General features: G+C 46.1%; 2 pseudogenes; one reads left to right on the top strand and one right to left on the bottom strand.

The window, feature by feature from the left end:
• The first annotated feature begins 6,276 nt into the window (after positions 1-6,276).
• Positions 6,277-11,579, top strand: LOC136512510 (caffeoylshikimate esterase-like; annotated as a pseudogene).
• A 258-nt stretch (positions 11,580-11,837) lies between these two features.
• LOC136510076 (UDP-glucuronic acid decarboxylase 4-like) lies at positions 11,838-16,926 on the bottom strand (annotated as a pseudogene).
• Positions 16,927-21,796: the final 4,870 nt, after the last annotated feature.

Raw genomic sequence — 21,796 nt, 5'->3', positions numbered from 1 at the left:
CTTGGAATTTGGATGGCATCTAAACAAGGCCTCGCATATCTGCATGCGCTCAACGATGCCTGGCCTCCTCTGTGCTTCAGCAAGATGATGCTGCTGCTGCTGCTTGCCATTGCATAGATGCACCATAACTGGCAACACCAGCAGCATTTTCCTTGTTCCTTGGAGATCCATTTCTGATTAACTCCAACAAGTCCAGATATTAACTCCAAGTACATTGCTATGCGGGGACACCAGGTCGGGGACGCCGCGCGCCCGGTCCAAGATTTAAGCAGTATGGGCTTGTTTGCTTTGAAGACTGGGAATCTTGCCTGGCCTAGGCACCTCACCCAGGCCGTCGATTTCCGGCGCCTGGAGCTGGATCGACCTGCCTGGGCGGGTGCCCCCAGGTCAGGTCTTCGTCCAAACACGCCCTATATGTTCCTACAAATCTCCGCTGGATACACATGCCAGGCATAAAACTGACTACTGAAGATTACAACGAAGTGCAATACAACTAGTGGCTGTTTTGTCAACCTACACGAACATTTTTTTGCATTACAAGTGAACGTCTCCGGTCGATAAACTCCTCAAATCTGTTTATTGATGAAAACGAATCATAAAAATGCATATTCAGTTTCATCTGAAAAGACAGATATAAAACCAACATTTTGCCAAACAGATAGATACAGGACCGGAATGACTTATCATCGCGCAAAGCCACAGAATCTGGCGGCACCGTGCCGGGGCTAGCCGTGCACCGCAAGGTGCTCGCCGCATGCCACCTGCGTGCCGCCGGGGGTGGCCACACGCCCTCCCGCTGGTCACCGGGGGTGGCCACGCCCTCCTGCGAGCCACAGGGGGCTCGCCCGCGTGCCTCCCACGCGCCGCCGGGGGCTGGACGCACGGCCTCCCGCTCGTCGCCGGGGTGTGGCTGCGTGCCTCCCTAGCGCCCACAGAGGCTCCCGCACCCCCTCCCCCCTAGCGCCGCCGCGGGTCTTCGCCGCGAGCCAAGGAATGAGGAGGGTGGGGAGATGGGGAGGGCAATGGGGAGAAGGAGGCGCGCCGCCGGGAGCCAGGCCACCGCCAGGAGCCGCGCCGCTCGAACCCTAAGCCAGCAACCGCGACTTGCGAACCAAGACCGTGTCGTGCGACTTTGCCGAGTAGGAAAAGGCCCCAGGGGCATTTCTGTCTTTTCGGCCACCTATCTTTTTTCAATTTTTTTTGCTATTTAATCCAACCATTACCAGCGGTGTTTACAAAGCAGGGGTAGACGGAGGCTTCACGTAAAAATAACGAGGGTAAAAACACAAAGTTAAAAAAGGACGAGTAAAATTGCCATTGAGGCTTGGAATTAGGGTAGAAACAACAAATTCTCTAAAAATAATGTGTCTAGAAAAGATAAAATATCTTATAATTTGGAACGGAGCGAGTATCGAATAAGTCTCATTATATTAGTTATTATGGAAATATATTTTCATACTAAACCAATTTAAAATTGTAAATATTGACATTATTTTCTATAAATTTTGTCAAACTATATAAAATTTGACTTGTCCTAAACATAAAATTGCATTTTTTTTGGAACAAAGGAAGTAAGGGCAAAGTAAAAAGGAAAAAATTACAAATTTGTTTTTACGTATTTACAGAGAGATTGCATCGTTACCAGGTTTAGATTGTTACAAATGAAACACGTAAGTGACAAGTTAATGCTAGAATCCACACTTACAAGTTAGTCATATATTAAGATCATATATATTTACAACTTAATCCATCTTTTATACCAATTTATATACATAAAAAAATGCTACACATAATATTTTCCTTTTTTTTTTACAAAACACGTCATACTTACTACAGACGTAAATGGTCATATATGCTCACTCCTGTGCCATCCTACCTCTATGAGAATCATCAAGAGAGTGAGATCTTTCAAATTAATGAAGCCATCACATATGCTTCACTATTTCGAATTGTAATGAAAGAAGATCGTCTTTAATACATGCAAAGACGTATATTAAGTTGAGGCCTTAAACTTAGATGGATAGGTTTGACCGCAAGAAATTCAACCAACTTAATTACGCTTGCTTTGTAGGTAATTTTACCATCTATAATTGTATGGTTCTTAGACCTAGCTCCACTTAGTACTAGGAAAATTCTTTCTCCTAATAATATTACGAACAAAACTTTTGACGTATGTTTAGAAGAAAGTTCTAGAACCAGATGAATTTACAATCAATGATAGTCTTAAAGGATAAGCTACCGAGACAGAATTTACCTAGAGCATGTTTGTTTGCACTGAACTTATTATAACAGGGAATTGCTGATGGGATAGGATTCCATCGAACAGTGACCTGGGCACTTCCACTGAACAGCCTAGCATAACGGCCATCAGAAAACGTCATCGCACGACCCCGGCTTCGGTCACCAGCCCGCATGTCCGTGCCTGCCGTTACGTTGTTCGCTGCTGCACGAGCACGTCTATCCCCATCCACATCCGCCCCGCCCCGCGCCCGCCACTCCTTCCCCTGACCCCCTCCTCTGTCTCCGCGCGAGCAAGGCCCGGGAGACGGTATGAAGACGAGCACGCCCCGTCCGTAGGACCCCAGGCGTGCCGCACCCCTTCCCGGCGCCCAGACCGTACCCTATGACTCTCTGAACATACATTTGAAGCACGAAAACAGTTGCGACAGGAAACACTTAAATGCAACATACGTCTGAAACAGATAAAACAGAACATACACTTGCAACATGTGTGTGAAACATATGCAACATTTAAATAGAACACTTGCAACTTGCAACATGAAAACACTTATTGCAACATAAAACTGAAACAACTGAAACATTTTGAACATACTCTTGTAACATATGAGTGAAACTTGTGCAACATCCAACTCAAACACGCTTACAACATACATTGAAACAGATGAAACATTTTGAACAAACGCTTGCAACATATGCAACATTCCGACCTACTTTTGTAACATCCATATTAAACACTTGCAACATACCTCTGATAACATTTGAAACAGTTGAAACATACATTTACAACATAGGGAGATGGAGAGGCCAGGGACAATTGATTTTCTGCCTCAGAGTGGGAGCCGGCGCTGAGCAGCAGTGCATGAGCGTCACCAACATGGGCTACGCTCGTGGGTGCCCTTGGCTCTGTGGGAACCGACCTAAGTCGCGCGATGGCACCACCACCGGTCACCGCAGAGGTGGGCGGCATGCCCGACTGCGCGGGTGGGACTGCTGGAGTAAGGAGCGAGAGATGCTGGTGGGCGCGCGACGGGCAGTAGTGAGGAGCGAGCAGCGTAGGATGAGGGCGCGCGTGGGGAGATGGTCGCTGCGGCGAATGCAGAGTGGGGCGGGCTAACGGCCACACGACGTTGTGAAGCATGCGATATGTGAGCGAGTAGGAAGATATTTTTGAGAGAGATAGAGAAGACGTACAGAGGAGGAGGCAGGCTTATTAGGCCAGTAGCACGCGCATGCCCAAGAAGCGGCGTCCGATTAGACGAACATCCAGACCCTGAGCATTACCTATTATTATTATAATATAGCTATGTACATGCTGGGGTGGCCTATAAGCTAAACCATTTTTATAATACTAGCCTATACTTTGGCTCTTTGTGTTCTATCACACTAGCCATGACATGTAAAGTAAGGTAGTTTATATAAGCCATGGACAACTAGGATAATCACTAATCTAATCCGTTACGTGTAGCAAGGGAAATATATCAACATTAAAGAGTGGAATTCTTGCGAAATTTCTAGGTGGACTCTTGACTGGACTAATGGGCTCGCATATCAGAGTCAGGATAGCCCATTGGCCTAGTCGTCCAATGCCCGTCGCCTATTGTTGAAAACAGTATGAATATTTTTCCGAATATATTCAAGACCGAATCTATTTAGAGAAGTTCACCCATACATATTTAAGTCTGGATGGCGATATCTAATCATATCCTATCTAACGTAGCTAACACTATCTACATTCAAATCTGAATCCGAACATAATATGAAAACAAATATCAGTGATATCTGATCATCCATTTACGTTAGTGTCGTCCCCATGACCCCATCTGCATGCGGCGTGCAGACAATGTAGGACTAGGCGAAGGCGACCCTGCCGATTTTGTCCTCCACCCAATGGCCCATCCGATTGCTATCCGCCGCGCATGTGCAAAACAAAAGCATCGCGTCGCAGGGTCGTAAACGATCGTGAATTATAAGATAGAATCGTATTTTTCTCTCACAATAAACTAGCCAACAGTAATAATTCACGATCGTTTCAGCCGAAACGAACATGCTACGTATGACGTGCAGACTACTGTGCAGAGGCATCATCTGGACACAATCAAGTGTACGCTTGTGCGGCGTACTCCCATGGATTTGTTTGTTTTTTTATTTTTCACTCACGGAGACCGGAGAATACCGTGACGAGGTAACTTTGCTGGCCGTACACTGACCAGTTGTATTTCTATTTTATGTATAATGATAAAAACAAGCATATCAAAAGAAATGTACTCCAATCCCTTCGTCTGAAAAAGATATAATTCTAGGTTCTTGGTAAGTTTAAGCTTCTTAAATTTCACCAAGTCTATAGAAAATAGTATCGATATTTATATCTACTATCGAAACATATTTCATAGCTAATTTATTGTATTTATTTGGTATCATAAGTATTTGTTTTTTTTATAGATTTTGTCAGATTTGAGAGGTGAAAATTACATTATTTTTGCGATGGAGGAAGTATAACCTAAAGAGGCGCAAAACTAGGCACTGTGAATAGGAAAGATAAGACCCTGCCTCTTTCCTAGACCCCGTTTTTCATCCTAGATAATAGAGCTAAGTGTTTGGTGACCATCACCATCCACAAAGCCTACTTCATCTTTGATCTTACTAGAAATAATAAGACCATCGTTTGCTTGTTATCGGTGGTTTGAAGATCCTTGTGTTTGTTTGATTCTAAATTTGTTGGGAGGGGTGAGAACGATCAGAGACCACAACCCTTGACATCAGTGGCGGATGCACGATGCGGGATAAGGGGGGGCTAAAACAATGGAGATGTTGATTTGCATGAAGATTTAATGGTGAAATCAAGCTTTTGCTACAGTAATTAGGCTTGCAATCAAGAAATTAGGGGGGGCTGGAGCCCCCCCAGCCCCCCCCCCCCCCCCCCCCCCTGTGGATCCGCCGCTGCTTGACATAGATGTGGTGACCAAAGGTATTTCATTATGTCTCCCAATGTGTGACTCTTCAGCTATCTTAACAACATCTGCACATTTTCACAAAGAAAAAAATATCTACACCTGGATGCTAAACTTCTACTTTACTCTTATTCTAAACTTAACACCTTATTATATACAATAATAAAGGAAATGAAATGTACCTGTTCAACTCACTACTAAGGCGTATAACAGTACAAAGAGTACCTCCCATGAATGGCAGGCAACACAAATTGAGAGCTTAATTAAGCTTCTAACTAAAACGAGACATTGCTATGCGTTATGGAAAAAAGCTATTATAAGTTATATGTTATAAAAAAAAATTGTAAACTATTTGGTTGAAACAAGTATAAACACATACCTCCTCTCTCTATCTTCCTTGAAAGAACCGTAAAAACAACTCTCGATTTACGCCCACTTCGAAAAGCATAAAGTCGAAAGACAAAAGCATGGTCCAAAGTGCTTCTATAAAATTATACTACGAGAAAGTAGTTGTTTTTGCAAAAACAACTTCAGGTTTCACTTACTTAGTTGGCTTTCTATTTTTAAACAGCAGAAACACTTTTTAGAAGCTCAACCAAATACGACTATAATCTTATATCTTCCAAAATCCAAACCTTCTGCTCTGTTAAGTTAGTTAGACCAGCTGCGAAAAGGGTTTAGTTGCCATTCGATCTGTTTCCGTTACAGGCTTACAGCCATGATCTCCAGCTGAAGGTATTATTGTTACTTTGTTAGTAGCCCTAAAATAAGCGAAGGTACTCGTCATCTGATCTGTAGTACTAAAACTATTGGCTGCCTGCCGTTGAGCATCCCGATTCCCGAGAAGGGGGAGGTCGTAGTTTGCCGGGAGATGACGCTTGAGCGGATCAGATCGGCAGACACCACCAACCCCGCCCGTCGTGAAACGGTTGTTCCGTTCCGGCAATCTGAGGCCAGGCAGCAGCAGCAGCACAGAGGATCCATTCCCATCCCACCCTGACCTGACGGACGCCCACGTCTCACCTCGTCTCCCTATCTATACAGCCGGGCCGCGTTCATACGGCACGTGTTGCGCCTGCCTCCACACGCTTCCCTTCCCTTCCCGTCTCCCACCGCTTCTTCGTCTTCCTCCTCCTTCCTCCTTCTCTCTGCTAGCGACATCTGTAGCTGCGCATGCATGCGCTCTCTGTAACATTCCTCCCTGCGTACCGCGAGCCGATTCTTCTCCAAGCTTTGATTCTGAGGACGAATTAAGGATTAGCTGATTATTCCAGAAGATGGACGTGGAGTACCATGAGGTGAGCAAAGCTAGCTGCTGCGTGCTGAAGTTTTCTGTTCTTGATCTTCGCTCGGATTGCGTCGATGATATCGTCATGGCGTTTCATCAATCTAATAGTTTGCTTGTTGTTGACCTCAATCAATCAAAAAGAAAAGAAAAAGAAACTGTTTAGCCTCGCTATCATCTCCTTGGTTCATCGATCGTCAGTTACTTGCTTCAATTCAATTCCTCCTAAAGTTATTCTGTTCTTCTTCATTTCCATGCTAGCGATTCGATTTAATTTCGATGGTCCTCTTCTCTTATCGCGGTCGACTATTTGATTTGATTCTGATGATGGGCCGGGCGGCGCATGCTGCAGGAGTACGTGAGGAACCCGAGGGGCGTGCAGCTCTTCACCTGCGGCTGGCTGCCGGCGTCCTCCTCCTCCCCGCCCAAAGCGCTCGTCTTCCTCTGCCATGGTACGTAGCTAGCCTGCCGCCTGCTTTGCTTCCTCTACACTTCAATTTCTCTCATCATCCGCACAAGTTCAACGTACGCCTTGTAGTTAAGCTCCGTTCCGAACCAATGCGTTGGTTTGCATTGGTCAAGTTATCATCAAATCGATCGATGCAAGACCAATGCGTCGGTTAAGTTTTCTTGTACCAAATTAAAAGTCTGCAAAGTTTTCCGCGGTACTTATGACTATAATAATAATAATACATAGCTAGCATGGCATCATCAAAGCAAAAGAGTTGAACTTTCTAGTAATTAAGAATGGTTTTATTTGTCATGGATCAATGGATAGACATTGACCTTTTCTTGTTCCTGTGTGTGACTGCGTGTTTGCTTCAATTCAGGCTACGGGATGGAGTGCAGCGACTTCATGAGAGGTACGCAAAGTTTTCATGCATACCCGTGATCATGTCCGTCTCCCTCTCATTGCCTTTTCCTTTTCGGGCGCACACAACACAAATAAACCACACACATGAGACATGATCGGTACAAAAGCGAAATCGATGTCTCAGTTCCACTAACTCTTGGTGGTGTGATGTGTCTAGGACATGTAATAAGCAGTTATTAACGTGCTTTTTCGCCGTGCGTCGTCACCATGGCTCCACATCCTACCTATATTATTAATCAGACTTCACGTTAATTATTTGGTGCTCGCTAATCCATGGACGTACGTGCTCGATCTTCTAGATGCACACCTGCTAGTAGTTACTCCTCCGTTCGAATTTACAGGTGTTTTTATTTCTAAATATACAACTTTTATTACGTATTTAGACAGGCACCAACTACCTTTTGCCCTGACATGTCCGTACACTTGTTCTTCATGTGTTATCTACTCATCTAGAACAAACTACTAACAGAGCTAACATTGCAACTACACACTCCTCATAACATCAGGATATATTCGTGGGAGTTCAGAAGGCTAGTGAGGCTTTGAATTATTATCAGGAGCCTTGAGAGTTACGTAACAGTCTCAGTGGCATAGCGTAAATGATAGTAAAAGACGGAGCATTACAAGACATCAAGAACGAGCGAGGAGTGGTTAGCATAAAAGAGAATGAGACATATATAGGGAGCTGTTAATTAATAAGCACCAGAAAGCATGAAACCACCTTGCGCTCTTTGGAGGCTTCTCTAGGTACAAGAGAAAGGTGTAAAATTGATACTACAGACGCCGATAGTGAACTGAAATAAATGAAGAGAAACTTCTAGTTGTAGATGCAGACATGCAGTGCTCTGATGAACTGAACTGAAATAAAGGAGGGAGCTGCATGCCCTGGTCTACTAAATGGTATACACATACACCCATATTTCTGAACGCATGGACACCCACAGCCCGGCCCATATTTCTAATTAATTCGTTCCCTAGGTTTTATCGTAACACCTTGTCGAATAGGTTCCTTTTCTCCTTCATCTTTGCTCTCTTCAATTTGCAGATATGAGCTCATCAGTTTGCTGGTAATTAGACCTGTTCAGGGTTTTACTCAGTCCTGCGTTTAGAAGAACACGTCCACAAAGGAGAGGACATTAAATAAAATTTCTCAATAAAGTTAGTAGGTGGTAATTACGTATACTACTCTTCTGGCCACTAATAAAAGATACTTTTTCATAAAGAGGTCTATGTTGATGGCAATGTGGCACCTTTGTGTTATTTACCTCTAATATCTTTTCCAGTTGTCAAAGCCACAAGCTGTGAAGTGACAATTATCCAATAATAAGAAATACTTTTGGGCTCCAACCACAATTATTCTTATTCCCTAGCTTAAGCTTAATTGGAAAGCTTCCGATGTTCTTTGTATCATTTGGCTCATAAAATTTCAATAAGTAAGAACTGAAATGTCTCATATAATTGTTTCACTTCATGGAAACTACATCTCCATATTGCCCAAATAAAGATAGATGACATAGATATCTGGAAACTATGGTCCTTTTTTTTAACGCAAGGAAACTATGGTCCTACTTTGGCATCAAACTGTTCTGTTTTCTAGTTATTCTACAAACAGAAAATAGAAAGGTGATTTTATATTGATACTTATGCTTATTTTACAGTGCTAGTACAATTTAGTTTAGTATCGTTTTTAGGACATCCTTGAGAGAACTGTGCTGGATAAGGAATGCACATAACTGACCTGGTAATTGGGCCCTACTATAATCAGCGACAGTTTTCGACGCAAGTCACTTTCATGCTCAAAAGAAAGGCAAGGACAAATCTGACTAGTGAGCTACCATCCAACAGCATTTCCTGATCACTTCAAGAAACAGGCATCTCGTTTTTAAATGTTGACGACGTGGTCCTTTCTTTCTTTCTTTCTTTCATCATCTTTCTTACGTCAACTGCACAAATTTCAAACTCTAGAATTCATCTATCAGTATCCTCACATTGCTGAGACTTTGTGCATCGTCTCTCCTGGTTCCAGCAAAGATAGTTGTTTGTTGCGTGCGTTCAGTGACCAAAAGCTAGTGGGGTTTCATGTCTGGATTAATGTTGTAAGAAATCAAGTTACTTTCTTGATGGGTATATGCCCATGGACCATCAGGCAGTAACTGGTGGTTCTCCTGAAACATCCTCTTCCTGCGGTTCGCAATAGAACAGGTGCACAGAAGCAATGAAACTTTCACACTAAAATCAGAGCTGACACCGTACCTACTGGTCCCCCTGCACTTGGCATCTAGTTTTGAGTCATCAGGCTTTATTGAACAGGGATTGTGATTGCATATGCTGTATATGTATCTTGAATTCATGGCATTCCATAGGACTCGTGTTTCTTGAATTCATGTTGGGACCCAAAGCTGTTAAAATTTAACAAGTTACTTCTTAGTCTGGTTATGGTAACTTAAACATCAGACAACATAACCATATTCCAAACAATGTGCAATCACGTGCTCAAGGCTTGAGTTTTCTCCTACTTGTTCTGCGGAACTCTGGTGTGTTTCAAGTCGAAAATACAATCGCTGAGAATAGAATTGTTTGAGTTGGTCTGTTTCTTTCTCTGAAACCTTTTTTCCGTGAACGTTCTTTCTCCGAAATGTGATGTATTGACTTTATCGATCATTGATGTTCATGAATCATGAACGCTGTTGTCTGCCTTGCTACTACTTTCACTTAAAAATTGCTGGGTGGCATGGATGCCCTGTCTAATGGTGGGGGAACATGATTTACTGGCAGCATGTGGGATCAAGTTGGCCACAGCAGGGTATGGTGTGTTTGGTATCGATTATGAGGGCCACGGCAAGTCCATGGGCGCCAGGTGCTACATCCAGAAGTTTGAAAACCTCGTGGCTGACTGCGACAGATTCGTCAAGTCCATCTGTGGTAAAAAACATATTTCTAGCATTTTCAATTATTTTCTTGAAAAATACTGCAGAGACATTACAGAAGTATATAGCATATTTACCGCCAAAAAATGTTACCACAAGTATATATACTAGTTTGAGAGTTTATAATGTTACGTTTGATTCTCTATATATCCTTAGATAATGGATGATAACTCAGTTTGGTATCTCACTAAACTTGGTTTGAATATTGGGAAAATAAACTCCTTGTGCAGATATGGAAGAATACAGAAACAAAAGCCGGTTTCTATACGGCGAGTCGATGGGTGGAGCCGTCGCTCTACTGCTGCACAGGAAGGATCCGACCTTCTGGGATGGTGCAGTTCTTGTGGCGCCAATGTGCAAGGTGCTGTTTGAACTTTGATACTAAACTGCCATGAACAAACTCTTGCTGCTTGGTTTCTGAAGCTTGAAATGTAAGCAACAGTTACAGATTATCAGAGAAAGTGAAACCGCACCCGGTGGTGGTCACCCTCCTGACTCAAGTGGAGGAGATCATCCCAAAGTGGAAGATCGTCCCCAGCCAAAGACTGTCATCGACTCCGCATTCAAGGACCCCGTCAAGCGAGAAAAGGTCAGCAGATAACATGTGTGTTCTGAATTGCTATTTGTGGAACAACCATTTATAGGTGACCAGTAACATATCGGAAGTTCGAGACTGGTCCCTGAATTAACTTCTTGTGCAATCATGAACAGATCAGGAAGAACAAGCTCATCTACCAGGACAAGCCCCGGCTTAAGACAGCGCTGGAGCTGCTCAGGATCAGCATGGATGTGGAAGATAGCCTGTCAGAGGTATTCCATTCTAACCTCAGGGCTCAGGCTAATGCTTTAGCTAGCTGTTTCAGTCGGACAGATGCAACAACTGCTGGTCGTCCTTCATTTTGTTTCTTGATATGTTTCCACAGGTGACGATGCCATTCTTCATCCTGCACGGTGAGGCCGACACGGTGACCGACCCCGAGGTCAGCCGCGCCCTCTACGAGCGCGCGGCCAGCACCGACAAGACCATCAAGCTCTACCCTGGGATGTGGCACGGCCTCACCGCCGGCGAGCCTGACGATAACGTGGAGCTGGTGTTCTCTGACATTGTCTCGTGGCTCGACAAGCGCAGTCGCCACTGGGAACCCAATGAGCGGGTAAGGACTCCACCGGAGCCTGAGAACAAGCACCGCCAGGCGGCGCCCACGAAAATCACCCGCGTCACCAGCAGCAGTGGCGGCACCGAGAGTCCGGTGCCAGGCACACGGTCAGGCCTCAACGGCGCGGCAGCTGCCTCTGCGGACTAGGCGGTCGACCACACCAGCAACAGTGTAGAATGTAGTAGATGGAAAACATTTGCATTTTCCTTCTTCAGTTGTTGACTAAGAACTGTACATGACATAAGAAACAAGCCTGACGGTGAATGAAATAAAACATGTCATCTTGTTTCATCATTCAGAACTGTATGTTTCTTTCTTTCTTTGTTCTAGTCTATCTATTTTCTGAGAGCAGGGTAGGCATCCTCTGCGTCTCAACAAAGACATCAAAGCAGGCATACATAACACTTGCAGAAAAGGTGATTTATACCATATATATGATGCTATGCTCTCAACAAAGAATTAGATCATCCGGGTTTATCTCCAACGGTTCAACTGAAATTTTTTGTATAGCTAAGGACTGAGAGAACTGAGAAAAAAATACAGGAAAAAGAATAGCAATACAGCATCAACCAAGGTATTTCAGTAACACATTCCCAACGAACTACGTGGCCATATAGCTTTTGTCAGTAAGGAGAGCACAACCCAAGCAGCTAGAAGCAGGCCACCAAAAATTTCCCAAGTCTCGTGCGCCTTCATCCTAACCTTGCTGGTTTCCAGTGGTGGCAGGCGGTGTCTTGGTCGCCGAAGATGCGCTTGCGGAAGTCGTTGACCATGAGGGGAAGGCCCTCACGGAGGGGGATCTTCGGCTCCCACCCAAGGAGCTCCTTGGCACGGCTGATGTCAGGCTTGCGCTTGTGTGGGTCGTCCTGGGTGTTCTGACGGAACTCGATCTGTGCATTGGGGTCGATGGTGTCCTGGACAACCTTGGCAAGCTCAAGCATGGTGAACTCGCCAGGGTTACCCAGGTTGAATGGTCCTACATGATCGCCTTCCATCAGCTTCATCAGACCCTCAACCTGGAAGAAGACCCAAATCAGTACAATGAATGCAAAGAACAAAATTCCTTGTAATGAATACTTCAAGCATCCCACTTGCTAGCTAAGCCACTAAGCCACAGGAAAAAAAAAAATCAAATCTGGTACTCTGGCATTGATGTTGTATCAAGTGTTTCTTTTTTTCAATATATGTTGGGTACAGATAGACCTACCAGATCAGAAACATATTGGAAACTCCTGGTTTGCTTTCCATCACCATAAACAGTCAAGGGCTCCTTCCTCAGTGCCTGCAACCATAATCGCACGTAGTTAATTTCAGTGCTACAAGACCAATTGTCATTTCTTTTGGGTTCTGTAACTAGAATAAACAGTAGTGTGCATATTTACCTGAGCAACAAAGTTACTAACAACACGGCCATCGTCAATGCACATGCGAGGGCCATATGTGTTGAAGATACGTGCGATCCTAACCTGAAAACAGCAAGAAATCACCAAGATGAATTTACTTAGTCGCAGATGAAATGGAATTCCATCCAACCAAACCGACATTTTGGATTGCAACTTACCTCAAGGTTGGCACCACGGTGGTAATCCATGGTCAACGTTTCAGCTGTACGCTTGCCCTCATCGTAACAGCTCCTGACACCTGTCATTCAGAAATTGTACCCATCAGTAAAACTCGCAAAGAGCAGGCAAGAGCTTGCCTACTTTGTAAACAATCCAACGAGTATCCAACAGCCAACAAATACTACGTAAATAGCTCAACAAACTTCATTCATTATTTTAGGTGCAAAGGTTGGTGGATGTTTGGTTAGGCATAATTGGTCAAGTATAGTTGTGTTCCCCTCTTGCTTTATTAAAAAGGAATCCACAAAGTGGCCCTCTTGGAGCAAATTCCACCCACCAACATTGTCCCTTTCCACCAAAAAGAATCAAAGCATGCAATAGACCACGAAGCTAGATTCCATAGCCAGCATCTCCAGAGAGTAAGATTCCAAATACCTTTCTGCATATTGCTTATACAAGACTTCTTTCATGCAACAGTAAGCTTCAAGTCTGGACCAGCACTATTTTCTGAAAAGGGCTCATTCCTGCTTTCTACGGCTCGGGGTAAAAAAAAATAACACAGATTTGACAACTTAGAGCTTTCCTCTTTGCAACAGTACATTGTCCAGCTTGCATTTCCCTCCTTCCCTCTCCTTTTCGTGGTTTTGCTCATCCCAAAATCATGTCACTAAAAGACTATGGCTGCAGGGTAACATATTTAGGATAACCCCTCAGTGGTCTATGCTCTCTCGAAGGTCACACAAAAGCATGACAAAGAAAGAATTCGCATGAGAGATCATTTATTTGGTGGCTGACCGTTCCCTGCTAAAAGCAGGATCCAGCTAATTTTTTGCCATATGCATGACCCAACTAACAATTAACTAACCTCATCATGATAGATCCAAGAAACATGAATGATCAATTGTCACTGCAAGAAATTAATTTCAAGAGATGAACAAAGAGAGTATAAACGAGAAGAGTTATTACCGATGGGATTGACATTGCCCCAGTAAGTCTCCACCTGCGGGTGCTGGAGGGGATCACCATAGACCTCACTGGTACTGGTAAGGAGGAACTTGGCGTTGATCCTCTTTGCCAATCCGAGCATGTTCAGAGTGCCAACCACATTGGTCTTGTGCTATCACAAAGGTTAAGGCTAACATAAACCATCTCAAGAAAGCAAAACAAGCAGGAACTGAAAGAGTCAGCCACCCTTTTGACTTTGTCACATTGCTACTCCACAATCAGTTCCAAAACAAGTAAAGCATAAGGAAATTACGTGAAGTGAACAGTAAGCAAAGTTGCTTAGAAAGTGTAAAGGGTTGTGTTGTTGAAAATTGACGTGCGCCCTTTATGTCAGAACCAGGGGCGGATTTGGGCCTGGGGCAACTAGGGCCGTGGCCCTAGGCGTGGCCCAAAACATCCCTTATAATACAAGTAAATTTGTAGCCTGGCTTTAAGAGTTGGTCCAAATGTTGTAGCGTTCTGACCCAATACAGAGAGGAGAGAAGCACGCCATTCACAAACACGCGCCTGTCCGATTCCCCGACCTCGTTCCTGCTTTAATCTCAAAAAAAAAAAGACCTCGTTCCTGCTTCTCTCCGAGGCTCCGACTCTCCGTAGTACAAAGTCTGGACGCCATCTCGGCTGCTATGCTAACCCTAGCCGTCGCGCCGGCCGTAGTCCTCCATGGCTCCGAGGCTCTGACGCTTTGCTTTGGCCGAGCAGGCAGCAACGGCAGGCTGCATCCCAGCCTCGGCGTGGCCGCAGGCCGCTGTGGGCAGGCATCACCGCAGGTCCGTAGCTGCCTGCAGGCAGCAGCCTATGTGTTGGTGTGCTGCCTTTGTGGCTCTGTTCGTTGCCGATTGCAAAATGAAGACTAGAAGAGTACAGACTGAGGCTTGGTATTGGACTATTGGTAATTCCCCATTCTCAATTTGTACGCCAATTATACAACCAATGTCAGAAACCGAATCTTTTATATAAGCAGAATCAGTAGTAGTAGAAGAAACACGAGTAAACACTATGGAATTGAGATATTTATATTTATGCATTTATATTATTTATATTTATGCATTTATGAGCTAGTTTTTTTTTACCTATCGATATTGGACCCTATGTTAATGGTATTTTGACCTGATATTGGTGATATACAAATTTGATTGTGGCCCTAGGCTTCAAAAGCGATGAGCTCCGCCACTGGTCAGAACTAAGCAAAGTCCACAACTAACCCAGATCCAGGCATACCGTGCGCTTACTTTTTGCTTCCATTAACAGATCATGAAGCAAAGTAAAACGGTACGGAGTAATTGAGTTCAGATCACAGCCTATAACTTCTGCTAGTACGTTTTTCCTATTTGAAACGCACGCGAAAATGCAGTCAGCATTCGGAAGCATAAAAAAACAGTTTTTTTTTTTTGAAAACACAAATGATTTCGACAGAGAAATGATGTGGGATTTGAGATCTTCAGTTGCATCTCAAGAATCTGAGTTCAACTGAACATCTGACGCCAGATTTCATGGATAGATAGATGAAAAAAAAGAGAGAAGAAATTTCTTGTTCGTTGAATGAAAAGGAGGGATTGCCCTTGACCTTGAGCAAAGGGCAGCCTAGCAGACAGAGATCTGAAACGGCCAAGCTCTGCCTCTGCTTCCCCTCAGCTCTGCAGAAAACTCCAAAAATCAGAGTGAAACGTGGAACAAATCCCGAGCTCCGGACAAAATTCTCCTTCCGTGCCATATTCCCATTTCAGGGACGCACACGGAATCTCAGGGAGCAGTGAATCGGTCCTCCTCCTCCCCAGATGCATTGCGCGTAACCGATAAACCCGCAGCAAGGAACAAATTCCCCACCAAAAAGCAATAAAAACCAAGTCCATCCCAATAACAATATAAAATATTTTTGTTTGGCACCAAAAGAAGAAGAATAGAAGCGATCGCGATCCAGGCATCAATCATGAATCATTCATGGAGGAAATGAAAGGAAAGGAACGCAACGGAACTGAAGGAATTCGCAGAGGAAGGATATGATTGTCTTGATGGGGTTGTATTTGTAGTGGACGGGGGACGCCGGGCAGGCGAGGTGGTAGATCTGGTCGACCTCGAGCAGGATGGGCTCGACGACGTCGTGGCGGATCATCTCGAAGTTTGGGTCGTTGAGGTGGTGCAGGATGTTGTCCTTGCGGCCGGTGAAGAAGTTGTCGACGACGATGACGCTGTCGCCGCGCTCCAGGAGGCGGTCCACCAGGTGGCTGCCGACGAAGCCGGCGCCGCCGGTGACGAGGACGCGGAGCGCCTTCCGCTTGAGGCCTAGCGGCACCTTGCCGCCGACGAAGTGCCGCGTGGCCACGTCGCGGTGATGGGCGGGCTCGACGGAGAAGCGGGCGAGCGGGTTGTTGTTGTTGGAGTAGGACGAGGCGAAGGCGCCGGTGGAGGAGGTGGAGGAGGAGGAGGCGGACGGGGAGGCGATGGAGATGACGGCGGCGGCGATGAGCATCCCGGCGAGCGCGAAGAGCGGGCGGTGCTCGGCGACGGCGTAGCGGGCCGCGCGGGGCAGCCACGCGAGCGGCTTGGACGGCTTCGGGGAGTATCCCCCGGCGCCGGCGCTGGCGGCCGTCGACGCCCCGCCGCCGCGGTAGGTGAGCTCGGACGCCATCTCCGTCGTGAATCTAGGGGGAGGCGGGAGGGCCCTCGGCGAGACTCCCAGCGAGGGACCTGGGCGCGATTCGGACAGGTCTGTCTCGCGGGGGTGGCAGCGGCAGCGGCTGGAGCGGAGAGGTATTTATGGGCGGTGGAGCGGTGGCTCGCCGGAGGAGGGATGCGGGGGCCGGGGCCCTTGGATACGGGGCGGACGGCGGGGGATCGAGTCTTCGGGGGTGGTGGGGAGCTCCCTGGACGGGAGGTGGGGCGGTTTGACTGGCGGTGCGTGTGATCTGGTGCGCGAGGGAGGCCGCCGGGACAGGTGTGCGACCCGGAGGAGGCCGGGGGTGGGTGGCCACTGCGCCCACTGGCTTCGTCGGCGGCTACCCTCCTCTCTCTCTCTCCCTCCACCAGTGTACTAAGGACGCGTTTGGTCGGACTTCCGTCGGCTTTGGCTATCACACTGTAGCACAACTATAACGCACAGGAGCTGGAGCCGGAGGAAAAAAACGAGCTTCTCCGGCTCCGGCGCTATCAGTAAGAGAGGAAATGATGAGAGAGAAAAACGGCTCCGGTGAACAGTGTCACTACAGGAGATGAACAGGGGAGGAGTCAGAGGAGCCGGAGCCGCTCAGAGCCCGGCCAAACGGGCTCTAATTGTCGCTCACAAGTTATTAGACTATCTTGGACAACTCACTAAAAATATGACACCTTTGAATTATGCATGGTGAAAACATCCCCACCTAAAATTTACCCTTCTCCAACAGCAAAGAGAAATAAGGAGAACGCAAATCCCCTCCCCACCCTGTCGAAAGCCCTCCGCCTCGCTGTCCTCCTCTGGCCCTACGCCGCCGCGCCCGCGCGTCCGACGTGCTGCACACGCGCGCTCTTCCTCTTCTCGCCCGCCGTGCACGCTCCCCTCCTTGGCCCACGCGCTCGCGCTCTCCTCGCCCCTCGCGCTGCTCTTCTCCGACGGCTCCACCTACTCCCCCGATGGCAAGCGTGACTCCTCGGCGGTTGTGGCTCCTCCCCTCCACCAGCACCACACCATGGCGGCCGCCGCCACCGCCGCCTCGGTGGCTGGGCTCATGGTCGTCCCGGCGCTACTAGCGCCGCCCATAGTGCGGGGTGGTGCCGGAGTTGTTGCCGCGTGAGTGTGGGCCAACGCGGCCGGACGGAGATGCAGCGGCCAACTGGCACGTCGACGGCGCGAGCGTCCCCCGCCATCTTCTCCTCGGCCCGACGAGCGGCATGTCGGAGATGGATTTGGGTCGTGGAGAGAGAACGACGCTTTTTTTAGTTCCCTCTCTCCTCATACACAAAATAGGTAGTTGCTTTGCCTACTCTGTTAGAGGGATATTTTTACTATGCATTATGTATTTTGGGTTTGGATAGCCTTATGCATAGGCTGTTAGAGACGGTCTTAGACTCATGTCATTAGCGTGTGACTACAAGGGTCCCTCCTCGTTGTTGGACCTGGACTGACGTTGGGGGCATGTGCTATACGATACGTGCTGCCAGTGCCAGGTGATTGGAACTGAGGTGTTGTTTTGGTTAATTAAAAACTCACAAGTGCAACAACTATGGTGATAGTTATATACACGTTAAATGGGAAGAGGGTCCGGTGAGTGAAGATTTGGTTTGGTTTGCGAGTGGTCGGATGTACGCTTTAAATACGGATAGCACTATTTATAATATTTTAATTTGAATATGATTATTACCGGATAGAAATACAAAATATATGTTTTGAATTCATATTCGTATTCAAATATCTACTAGATTTTAACAATAGCATAAGCTTATAGATAGTTTTAGTAGAACAAAATTATTATGTATGTAGAGATTTAAAAATATGATTATATATATAACACATATACATAATGACAACTCATAAAATAACATATGTATATATAGTAGATATTTCAATAATTAAATATATGAAAAATCAATAATGCTATAAGTAAAATTTATCAGTAAATTGTTTAAAATATATAAGCATAATTTTATCGGTATATGAATGACTAAATTACTTGAAATAATATGATTAGCAATATTAACATTAATTAAAGTTAACCTTTATATATCATTAGTAATACTAAAATTAATGTAATGCCATTAGCCATAGAGATAAGTTTTAAATAGTTTAAATGATGCATATTATTTTGTTATATCAAAATTGATATCATTTATATTACTAGTTAGTCATATATATAAGTTTTAGGTCGCTTTACTGGGTACATTGGTCAGGATGACAGAGAGATTGTGAGTCTCTTGCGCGTCGTGCGGCTAAGGCAGAAGGGAGGGGTCGTGGCTGACCCTGGCCTTGGCGTTCAGTTTGGTTCACTTGGCTTAGCTGGGCCTCGATCGTTTAGGCCTTCGCTAGCTGATGTATTGTGGATCGTTTGGCCTGCTAACTAATCGGTGCCTTAAGACACCCGGGGATTATGACCTCGACAGTAGCCCCCGAGCGTTTTTGCGATCATGAAGTGATCGTGAAAGCACTTTGATGCGTGCATGCTGAGTGTTGATTCGTAGTTCGTGGTTCTTTCGAGCTTCGTCGTTCGACCCTTTGTCGGCCGGTGCGTTCAAAGCGGTAGGTGGCTGTTGTGTTCCACATCGTCAGGATGCCCTGACTATGTGGTACGTGACCACTAAGCCCTACCATGCCAGTCTGCTGCGTATTGAGGTTCGTGACCCAGACGGGACTAAGTGGTCTCGTCGACGCTATACCGGCCTTGCCTTTATGAGAGTCTTGATTTTCGCGGCCTCACGCGGGCATCTAACACTAGCTGTGACCTCCCGTGGTTCACCACGTGGCGCGGGGATCTCTAGCTGTTTAGTTCGTCTCTAGCCTATAAATGGATGTCTTTCTACCGTTTGAAGCACTCATGCCTGTGACTATAATAAATCGTTCCTTGCCTCCCCGAATGGCTAGGTGTTGAGGGAGTGAGAAAATGGAGAGAGGTTCGAGGAAAATCGTGCGGTTCCCATTATACGTCCCATTGGGGGTCGTCTGTGGTGGCCAGAGCTAGCATCGCCCTTTCTAGCAGCTAGTTCTAGAAGGAGATTTGCGAGCAGGAAAGGACTAGGGAGGTGTTCATGCTATTTTTCTAGGCTTAGTGGCTTCAGCAGCTCCCAGTCCTATAAGGTTTGGCTTCGCTGAAACACTAGTCCTAGTGGACACGATCAGCTTTTCCTAGAAAACTGTGGGTGTCATTTCCCTCCTATTTTCCGGGGTGTGATGGTGGTGGTCTCTAAGACCACTGACCCTGACCTCTCCTACATGCTTTGATCCGGAGGTGCAGCGAGGAGGTTCATGAGGGGCTCCTTGTTGCTCCTCTCACTCGCGGCTGTTCACCTCTAGACGTTTTCGTAGTATCACCTTCGAGGTGATACCTGGTTTTGGCACCTCGCGGGCGGTATGTCCACCTTTGTCTTTGAAGGTGCTGAGCCGGGAAAAGTTTCTCTCAAGTTTCAGGCTTCCCTAGTGGCAACGAGCCCCCGAGCCTTGAGGCCAGGGTCATGTCTTTGCCTGGGTTGTTGGAAGGGCCATTTTGGCCTAATGGTTCGAGGAGTTGTTTTCTCGACCTCTCTTTGCGTGGTTGTGAGGTTTTTAGTGACTGTGCAGGTGGCTCATAGGCTTTGTACCTTTTATTTTTTTCCATGTGACCAAGTCGTGATCAAGTTTTGGGCTCCGCATTGCTTCATATGGAAGACACTGTTGCGTTACCCTAGCTATATGTCTCGTCGATTTCTCCTGGGGAGGTCATGGACCTCTAACGGTTTGAGTCTCCAAGGCTAGCCTCAGGTCTTTAGACCTGGGGACGCCGGGATGAGTTTTGTCACGGCTTGGCCTTGACCCATTTGCGAGTTCACGGGGACCTGACTCCGCTTTTCCCCAGCGTGCTTGCCGACCTCGAGAGGTCGTGTTGCCATGTTATAGGCAAGTTTGGTTTCGCGCCACATGGGGAGAGGCATGTCTACCATAACCACGTGGTTAGAGCGGTGCGCCTCGTCAGTGTCGATGAGTAATTCGAGCGAAACACAATATCCTCCCCAATCGATGTGCAGTTTGGTTGTGCCTCATCGAGAGACGTCCCATAAATCATCGTCCATCAAACCCGTCGGTCCCCAACCACCTCCGCATCGGTTAGGCATCAAGAAGCCTCCCCCCAAGAGGGGTCCACCCAGGCGACTTTGAAGCGAACGACTCGAACACAGAGAGAGATGATCGTGTGGCTCCGCACCACTAATTAGAGCCACAGGGGCCCATCTCCTCCCTGCCCTTATCTCTTTTGTGGCCTCGAGACCTTCTAAGGGCTGGCCCAAGAGAGGTTTTCCTAAGTACGACACAGGGTCGTGGTTGCGATGGGTTGCTCTGCCCACGATCTCGGGAGCGGTTGGCCTCTCTGGTCACGTCGTGGCTATGGGTATTTATTAACTTATCACTTATTTTAGTAGCGACCTATTGCTTACCTATATCTCCTAACATTATTTTACTAGGTTGTCATCCCTAGTGATGATGCTAGATATGCTTGTTGGTATTACCTAGCATTACTACAAGAGTGATACTAAATAGTTCTTCACTATTTTATGTGACTAGAAAGAATATATTGATATGAATGAAAAGGGATATGCAAGCGCACAGATAATATACCATTGTAGCACTTCATCCGAGAGTATTCTAGGCATCGTTATTTATTTTTTTACCACAGGGAAGGTCTATCATGGACATGTATTGATAACTTATACTATTGATGGAGAAGTAAACCACAACCAATATTCTATTTATAACAGGGGTAAGTCATAGGATAAGATATATACATGATAAGTATTGATCAATGATAATGATAGATCACTCAGAGTCCTCCTTTCTATGGCATTAGCATGCCCAGGTAGAATATTAGAGGAATAATTCCTAAGTCATTCTTAATTACAAGACACAACATACATTGATTAGTGCAATTATACCTAGTAGTCATTGCTAAGATCATCTTCATATCTACACATAAGGGATACTCATGAGCAGTCGTGCGCTGCTGAACGTGGGTACGTAAATCGAAATGGTATGGAAAAATTAGGGACACGCAAGGCTTACTTGGTTCGCGCCGCTGCATGGGCGACCGTCGCTCCGCCTCCCCTCCGATCGCTTTGCCTGCTCTATGGGATTTCTCAAACAATTAG

The sequence above is a fragment of the Miscanthus floridulus genome, chromosome 16 (assembly GCF_019320115.1).
Source record: "Miscanthus floridulus cultivar M001 chromosome 16, ASM1932011v1, whole genome shotgun sequence".
NCBI classification, from domain to species: Eukaryota; Viridiplantae; Streptophyta; class Magnoliopsida; order Poales; family Poaceae; genus Miscanthus; species Miscanthus floridulus.
Note: the sequence above shows the minus strand (reverse complement) of the source record. Positions and strands in the feature narration are given on the sequence as shown.